The sequence below is a fragment of the Tamandua tetradactyla genome, chromosome 13, assembly GCF_023851605.1.
Source record: "Tamandua tetradactyla isolate mTamTet1 chromosome 13, mTamTet1.pri, whole genome shotgun sequence".
NCBI classification, from domain to species: Eukaryota; Metazoa; Chordata; class Mammalia; order Pilosa; family Myrmecophagidae; genus Tamandua; species Tamandua tetradactyla.
Genome location: NC_135339.1, coordinates 16,208,344 through 16,218,603, shown reverse-complemented (window position 1 = coordinate 16,218,603; position 10,260 = coordinate 16,208,344).

Genomic DNA, 10,260 nt, shown 5'->3' with positions numbered 1-10,260 from the left:
GAATTCTACCACTGAACTACCCTCGTACCCCCTTCAACTGTGACTTATTTTATATAAGATTTTACTTAGTGAAATATATTAATCTTAAGCTAACGTTCAGTAACTTTTGAAATTTATAAACTCCTCTAACCAACAATCCAGTCAAAATGAATAAAGTATATGCATCAACCCAGAAAATTCTCTTGTCCTTTGTTCTTGATAGTCATCCATCACACCACAAAAATATCACTGCTCGTATTTCAATCATCATGGGTTACTTTGCTGTTCTTGAAGCTTTTCTCTTGCTCCCTCTCATACACAAAGTGTACACATAGAATTTGCACTTTTTATTTCTAGTTCTGTTTGGTCAACGTAATATTTTAGAGATAATGCATGTTTTGCATGTATCTATAATTGATTCTTTATATTGCTGAGTAGTATTCCATTAAATGAATATTCCAGAATATTTATCTGCACCCTTTTTTGATGCACAATTCTGTGGTTTACAGTTCTAAACAATATAAATGAAGCCACTGATTGATTGTTGTATGTCCATTTTCAGAATAGGTTTTCATTTTACTGGGATAAATATCGAGGAGTTGAGTTTCTGGTTCATATGGCAGGCAATGTTTAACCTGCTAATCACTTCCCAAGTCTGCTGGTTCTTTCATATCACCTCTCCATCAGCAATGTGTGAGTACACCAGTAGCACCCGATCTTCAAAAGCATTGGGAGTTCACAGTCTTTGGAATTTATACCCACCCTAGCATGTGGACAGCTATATATAATTTTTCCATTTACATTTCCCTAGAGGATAACAGTGTTGAACATTTCTCAGGCATTGATATTTTATTGATTTACCTACTGTTATGGCAGGTATCTTCAAGTCTTTCACTAAATTATTGTCTGTGTTTATAATGTTGTAAACATTTTAATGTATTCTGGAATATACTACCTTGTGAAGCATATATATTGTAAATATCTTCTACTGCAGTGACGGACGTCTGTTTATCTTCTTAAATTTAGTGACCTGTAGTTTTTTTCTGAGCACAGGTTTTAATTTTGTTAACGTTTAATTTATATTTTGCTTTCTTTCATTATTAATGTTTGTGTATGTGTGTGCTCTCTAGGAAATCTTTGTGTATGTCAAGGATATAAGGACAGCATCCCAATCATTTATTTGAAGATATATATACTTACAGTTTAATATAGATTAAATGAGAGAGAATTATAATCTTAAGTGAAATGAGTTGCCTTTTCAATAAGTCTCTTATGCATCTTCATTTTAAATAAAATTCAATTTTATTTGATTTCACTAAGCTTATTATGTAGTTTCAAGTGTAGATCTTGCATAGTTTCTTTATATTTATTGTTATGTATTTTTGTGCATATTAACAATTTTACTTTTAGATATCTAAATTATGTTATCAGTTATTTACTGTAATTATATGTATTAGTTAAGGTTCTCTAGGAAGACAAAATATAGAAATTATATAAATATAAGAAAAATATAGATATTATATAAATATTATGAGATTTATTAAAGGAATTGGGTCTCATGAATTTGAGGATGGAGAAGTCAGTATTCTGTACTGCAAGCCACAAACTGGGAACTCCAAGGAAGGTTTCAATGAATTCCCCAGGCTGGCTAAAGTAGAGATGAAAATTCTTCCTCTGACTCCTGAAGTCATCAGTTCTCCCTTTAAGGCCTTCAACTGATTTGGTAAGGCTTTCTTCATTGTTGAAGGAGACCTCCTCAGTTGATTGTATATTTAATCAGCCATAGCGGTAATCAGCTTACCTTAGGTCACCTCCATCCATTGCAAACCAAAAACACCGCCACCACTCTAATTCCTGTCCCCACTCTCAATTCCTCCATATACACCGAACTGCAGGGTTGCAGGGTCATATAGCAACCCCACCTCTAGACTCCTGTGGTGCCACCACCACTTGGAAGGAAAGCCAAAAGAGAGACTGCAGCTCTCTACTTCCCTGCCATCAGTTAATAGGTATACCTCTCTCCACATTGCCTGCAGCACTTGTATCTCTCTTTTAATCTTTAAACAGTTTTATTCACATTTCATACAATCCAACTTAAGTAAAAAGACAATGATTCTCAGTATAATCACATAACCATGCTTCATCACCAAAACCTGTATGAGGTTTTCAATTACTTCTGCAAAGAATCCCGTACCATTTCACAGTAATCCTCACTTATTGATATTTAGCTTTGGTATATTGCCTTCCTTACGTTCAATGGAAGCATATTACAATGTTATTGTTAATCATAGATCATAGTATGCATTGATTATATTTTCCCAATATACCATTCCATTTTCAACACCTTGTAATGTTGACATTCATTTGTTCTACCCCATATAAAAACATTCTTATACCTGTATATTTAATCACAATCATTGTTTACTCTAGGCATTGCTAAATTATAACATCCGTTTTTATCCTCTGTCTCTTCTTCTGATGTCATACATGCCCTCTGCCCTCCTCCCACAAACATTCTCACATTCAGCTTTGTTGAGTGTACTCACAATATTGTACTACCATGAGATAGTATGTGCTATCCATTTCTGGATCTTTACAATCAGTCCTGTTGAACATTCTGTACCTCTTCAGCATCAAAAACCCAATCTCTACCCTCTTCCTATATACTGATAAATATGTTCTCAAGTTGCACACTTAAATTTCACACATTACTGTTAGCTCATATTAGTAAGACCATACAATGTTTGTCCTTTTGTATCTGGCTAATTTCATGCATCATGATGTCCACAAGGTTAATCCATGTTGCTACATGCGTCATGACTTTATTCTGTCTTACATCTGCATAATATTCCATCATGAGTGTATACCATGTTATGATTATCCACTCATCTGTTGATGGACATTTGGGCTGTTTCCATCTCTTGACAATCATGAATAATGCTGCTATAAACATTGGAGTTCAGATGCCCTTTTGTGTCCTTGCCTTCATTTCTTCTGAATATATACCTAGTAATGAGATTGTTGGATCATAAGGGAATTCTATATTTAGTTTACTGAGGAAGAGCCAAACTGCCTTCCAGCATGGTTGCACCATTGTACATTCCCATCAAAAGTGAGTATGTGTGCCTCTTTCACCACATCCTTTACAGAACTTCTTGTTTTCTGTTTTTTTAATAAGAGCCATTTAATAAGTATGAAATGATATCTCATTGTTGTTTTGATTTGCATTTCCTTAATAGCCAGTGAAGTTGAACAATATTTCATGTATTTTTGAGCCATATATGTTTCCTTTCAGAAAAGTATCTGTCCATGTTTTTACCCATTTTAAAAATTGGGTTGTTTGCCTTTTTTGTTGTTGAGTTGTTCGAAATCTTCATGTATTCTGAATACTAAGCCCTTATTTGTTATGTGGTTTCCAAATATCATCTCCCATTGAATAGGCTGCTTTTTAAATTACCTGACAAAGTTCTTTGATGGTCCAAAAGTTTCAGTCTTGAAGAGATCCCATTTATCTAGTTCTTCTTTCATTGCTCATGCTTTAGGTGTAAGGTCTAGGAAGCCACCACCTATCACAAGATCATTAAGACACTTTCCTATATTTTGTTCTATGCATTTTATAGCCTTAGCTCTAATATTTAGGTCTTTAATCCACTTTTAGTTTATATTGTATAAGGTGTGAGATCAGGTCCTTTTTCAAATTCTTTGGATATGAATATCCATTTCTCCAAACAGTACTTATTGAAGAGGCTGCTCTGCCCAGTTGAGTTGACTTGACCTCCTTATCAAGATCAATTGGCTGTGGATGTGAGGGTCCACCTTGAAAACTCAATTTTATTCCACCAGTCAGTATTTCCACATTTATGCCGGTACCATGCTGTTTTTTTTTTTTTTTTCAAAAGAGATTTTGGGTGACTATATTAATATCAAACAAAATGGACTTTAAGTAACATCTATTACAAGAGAAAAAGAATGGCATTGTGTATCAATAAAAGCATTAATTCAACAAAGAGGTTTAACAATTACAAACATAAACACCTAACAGTAGAGCACAAAGTAAGCTGACAGAATTGAATGGAGAAGTACACAGCTCTACAACAATAGTTGGAAATTTCAATACTGGATGAACCTTTTGTATATGCTAAAAGAGAAAAATCAGCATAATATGAATGAACATAATATGAATGAAACTGGAAGACATCATTTTGAATGTAAAAAGACAGAAACAAAAAGACAACTATTGTATGATTTTGCTCAAATTAAACACCTAAGATAAGCAAATTTGAGAGACATATAGCATATTGAAAGTTACCAAGACCCAGGGGTGGAGATTATTGCTTAATGGATTCAGAATTTCTGATGGAGATGATTGAAAATTGGGGAACATGGTTGGTGGCTATGGTAGCACAGTATTTTGAGTGTGACTAATATCACTGAATTATACACTTGAAAGTATACAATAACAGTTGTATACTTATTATTACAATAATTTTTTTTAATGAGGATCTATTTCAGCATAAATGTATTGAAAATTTGGAACAAATTTTTGAATATTATGAATGTAAGAAAACCTTCTAGGAGGAGGAAGACTTCTTTACTCATCAATAGGGAAAACCTGTGAATGAAATTAATATATCAAATATATGAAAATATATAACTTTCCTATTATATCAACATCAGTGAGCTCACTCAAGGTAGAATCACTATGATTTAGTGAATGTGGGAGAATGCTTGGTAGCAGCTTTATTAAAACACCATGGATTGCTCCTGGGTGAAATCTCTGAGTGTAATGAGTGTAAGAGTATATTTATCAAGATGTCACTATCCACTCAAACTCAAATAACTCATAAAGAGAGAAGTAACTTTGTTTTTGCCTTTAAAGTAGCATTTATTTGAAAGTACCTATAATTTTATTCTTGTTTTTTGTCTTTTTTTAATCTACACTTTTTAAATTTTAATTCTGCATAAATTAAGCATCAGCTCCCCATTCTCTACTCTTATTCTATCTCCTAGTAAGCTATATTCTGAATTCTAACTCTATGAGCTTACTATAATGAGCTCATATTAGTGAGATCATACAATATTTGTCCTTTTGTCTTGCTTATTTCACTCAACACAATGTCCTCAAGGTTGATCAATATTGTCACATGCATTAGGATTTCATTTCCTCTTACTGCTGAATAATATTCCATCATATGTATGTGCCACCTTGTGTTTCTCCATTCATCAGTTGCCGGACGCTTGGGTTGCTTCCATCTCTTGACAATTGTGATTAATGCTGCTATGAACATTAGTGTGAAAATATCTTTCGTGTCACTTCTTTCAGTACTTCTGGGTATATACCTAGGAGTGGGATTGCTGGATCATATGGCAATTCTATACTTAGCTTCCTGAGGAAGTGCCAAACTGTATTCCACAATGGCGGCACCATTTTATATTTCCAGTTGCAATGAATGAGTGCAATTCCCTACTAGCTAGTGATGTTCAGCATCTTTTCACGTGCTTTTTAACCATTTATGTCCTCTTTGAAAGAGAAATAACTTTTGAATATACTGAATATGGGAAGAATTCTTCAAGAAGAAAAATTCCACTCAGTATCAGCAAATACAAATAGGTAAGAAGGCATTTGAAAATAATATATGGAGGTCCATTTTTCAGGATGCCAAACATTCTACTAGAAAACAAATATGGGAGAATATCTCTTTGAAATCACTCTATGCAGGAAAATCTTTAGCCACACATTATCTCTTATCCTACATCAGAGTATGCACAGAGGGAAGAAAGCTTATGAATGTTTATAATATAGGTAAGCCTTCAAATATACATCTAACCTTGCACACAGGAGAGATATCCTATGATTTTAATGAATGTTAGTCATAGGTCAGCTCTCACAGTACACCAGAGAATAAAACTGGAAATGAAACCATGGGCAGGAAAAAACCAGTTTGTGGCAATATTGCAACTGTTGACTATCACTAATTTGTTTCTTATTATAATTTATGTTTACTGAAGGATTTATAACATTGCTATAACAGATGCCTTTCTTACCCCCCATTTAAAGCCAGTTTGTTCTGCTTATTTCCTCTCCTTTATTTGTCTTTTTATTTTAAATGTATTCCTGAGTTTATTAAAAAAAACCACAGAAAACCCATTTATTTATTAAAATATTACATATGTTAGGCACCAGATAATTAGCAAATAGAAAAAGTGAAATGCTCCTGTCATTAAATTTAGGAAGCTATAATGAAAATAAAGTTAAAGTTTTTTTTTAATTAATTAAAAAAAATTAACTAACACAACATTTAGAAATCATTCCATTCTACATATGCAATCAGTAATTCTTAATATCATCACATAGATGTATGATCATCATTTCTTAGTACATTTGCATCGATTTAGAAAAAGAAATAGCAAGACAACAGAAAAAGAAATAAAATGATAATATAAAGAAAAAATAAAAATAAAAAATACAAAAAAATATAAAAAAACAAACAAACAAAAAAAACCTATAGCTCAGATGCAGCTTCATTCAGTGTTTTACATAATTACTCAAAAATGGACAGCACAATACTACCTAATTGTAATGTAATTATGTTACAAGTTAAAGTTTTTAGAGTGTATTGTGAAGGGGCTTTATTTCTAGATTATACCAACAATCTTTTTGGAACATAGCTTATTTGAGTAAATATTTTGAGAAGTACCTGCTTTGAAAAAGATTTCCCACCTGGCCAAGTTAATAAATAACAGTTATGCAAGAATTAAAATTACTTTTCAAGTATTTCTTACATAATTGAACTTATGTGATTGTGGAGATGACTTTTAAAATTTGTGCTTAGGTGATCCAAAGTAAACTTCAAAGCACTGTCTATAACCAAAAGGAAATAAGGAATTCTATAATGGGCATTTAGCAATTAACTGCAGCTAAAAATATTGTCACTGTGAAAAAGTTGAGAATATAAGCTCCTTAAAGGCAGGTATTTTTGTGTTTTGTTCACTGGGGCCACATTTAGAAAAGTACTCTGTACATGGTAGACTCTCAATATATTAATTAAGGAATGAATCAAAGAGACCATTCCTGGTATATATTAGGAGTTAGCTCAAATTCACTTCATCTATCAATACTTCATCACCCATCAATCTGAGACTCTGTTACTGATGACTAACATATTATGAAGTTAATTATACTATACTGTATTTATTTGCGCAAAATAAGTGATAAAAATGTATGTTTTTTTTATTCTTGAGGAGCCTGGACCCTAACAATTTTGAAATTTGTATGGCTAGTACTAGGGAAAGAGCATGACATATCATTTCATATATTTCCACCTTAAAACTGATAATAAGAAAAACAGGTGCTAAATGTACAGGTGCTGCTTCCTTCAGACACTGGGGCATCACTTAAGGTACTTGTGCCAGCATCTACCTAGCAGTGCTAACAGATGGAAGACATTAATCATCTGTTTGGTATTCCCACCTTGCCCAGCCAGCTTCAAATATAAGTACACTGAGCTAGATGAGTCCACATTTGGTCTTCCGAAAGCTAATGCATGGGTCTCAAAGAAAACAGTAAAAAGTTCACACTTCAGAGGCCCGAATCAATGCCAGAAGCATCCATGTTGCCTCAAGGTTTTCCAGAGTCCTTTATGATCTTTAGCTCTCTGGATACCAAGACATAAACAGATTTGAAAACTGCAGAAAAACAAGTATGTTGCCATACATAAGACTGCAGCCCTAGGCAATATAAGTGGTATTTATTTAAATCATGGATTAACTGCATTAAAGGCTCAAAATGCAGAAGACAGCCACATTCAACACTGAAAAAAGGTTTTTTTTAATAATAAAGGACTAAAACACGTGAACATGACATTTTTATTTTTCGTAAATGAAAATGACAAGACAATGACTTGTCTTTGGAAAGGACGCTAAAGAATAGCGGGGTAATAAGCTGTCTTATAAAGACAGTAGCCTCAGAAATACTCCATATTCATACAGCTCTCAAAGAAAATCCTATTAAATAAATCTCAGAATAATATACACTAGCTGAAACAACAAAATAAAAATATCAACAACAAAAACAAAAGCGAATTGAACCCATACATAAAGTGGTATGTGAAGAATGAAAAGGAAAATGTGAAAATTCACACACTGGGAGTTCCTTATCAAAATCAAGGGCTCAAATCTGTTTCTTTTTAAAAATAGTTATGGATATAATTGCATTTTTCTAAATGTTTCATTAAGAATACTCAGTCTTATAAGTCTGGTTTCATAGTAATCTATAATGTAACCACTTCCATCTGAAGGTCCAACAAGCTGCATTGAAATAAGAGTGAAATAAATCAGGCTCCCAATTCCACAAAACCCTACAGTGCAAAACTTTAACAAACCCAAGGCAGGGTATCCAAGGTAAAATAAATTCGCTCCCAACCATCCAAGGAAAAGAGACAGCGCAATTGCTACTTTGTATGAATAGCCATTTACATTTTGGCAAGATAGAGGCTAGTGGTTGTCTTATGTTAACTGAGTAATATACAAGTCTATTGTAACCTGTAACCAAATGCTTAATCTATCTGACCTTTCTCCATTTCCATGGACCTTGCATTAAACTCTTCTTTTCTTAAAATTCTGTTATCATGGCATTGACTTCTGTGAAAATCAGGTAGGGAGGCCTTGCTCAGTAAAAGGGAGAAGCCCTAAGAATAAAATGAATATGAGAAAAATTAACTTCAGATGTTAGCCTTCATCAGTCATCAAAGAAATCAAAGAAGAGAAAAAAAAAAACCTGTTAATATAATGCATGTGGAAAATCCTCATTGAAGTAAGAACTAAAAGAACATCCAGGGGACTCACAAAGGGGAGAAACCCTATGAATGTAATGAATGTGGAAAAGCCTTTCAACAGGAATCATCCTTCACATCTCATTGGGAAAATATAATAGAGAGAAACTCCATGAGTTTAATGAATATTGGAAAACCATTCAAGAGAATATAAACTTCATGAAACATCAATGAAATCACTCCAAGTATTAATCTCTGTTGACATGCTGCAGGCTCAGAAAACTTCACACTTTTCATACTGGTAGTGTAGATGCGGCACTCCCAAATCTGGGTTATTGCTTGGTGCAGCTAAATGTGTAGACACAGTGAATGTCTGAGGAGGAAAAAGAGTTCATTTATACCGGTGGAAGGATGGGAAATTTCCTTCCTAAATCAGCCTCTCCATAGTGACTTTTCAATTGGCTTCTATATCAATCAGAGACGAAAAGAGATAATCTTAGTTAATAGATAACAGAGATCTGGAGAACTTCCGTAGTTTATCTCAGTTATTTCCTACTCCCTCAAGATTTACATCCTCTGTGACACCTAGGAATGGTGCCTCCAAGTTTAGAGAGATTGATGAAAAAGCTTATTCATCTGGAGCAATAGATAAAAGCTTATTCAAATCTGGGTGCAGACTTTGCATTTAGATATTGCTCCCTTGTGAGACTCAGCGCTCACATCCATATCTTCCTTACATTTAAAGGCTACTATTGCAATTTCCAACTTGCTTTCAGTTTTAAGATGTACATTTAATATTTAGAATTAAAAAGTTACTGTAACAGTAGCACAGCAGAAATGTCCCCGATGGATACCAAATATTATGGGAAATGTTTTCCCAGAAATGATAATTCATTGAATAGTAGATTATTGACACAAGGAAACACTTAGGAATATATGGAAGATGTTACAGCCTTGTATAAAACTTTACATTTCACCCTGTATCTGATATTGTAATGAATAGAAATACGTCAATTTTGGATTTGTGAATTAATGTCATCTTGAAGTATTTTACAAGAACTCCTGTTTCATTTGTTTGACTAGAATTTCATTAACAATGTTTGGTTAGGGACATTGTCATTATGGGAGAGGAACCTCTTTAGAAGGACAAGTTTAATTATCACTTATATTCAAGAAATATATCGACACACTTATGTAGTTGCATCCAAATGATTAGGCTACATAAGAGAATATATGTCTATTAGGTTTGCCTGTTGAAACCCAACATATGTATATTATATATTGCTTAATAACTGTTATAAAATGCATGTTCTATAATATAAAAACACAATGTGGAATTTAAATATTATATTTTTAATATTTATGAGCTTAAGTAACATAAAAAATAATAAATCTACTTTTAGAGACAAAAGTGAATCAATAAAAGATGAAAAACTGTGGAAGAACATAAATAAATTAAATAACATGAAATAACAGATATATAATTTAATATTCTATTCCAAATGCTGAA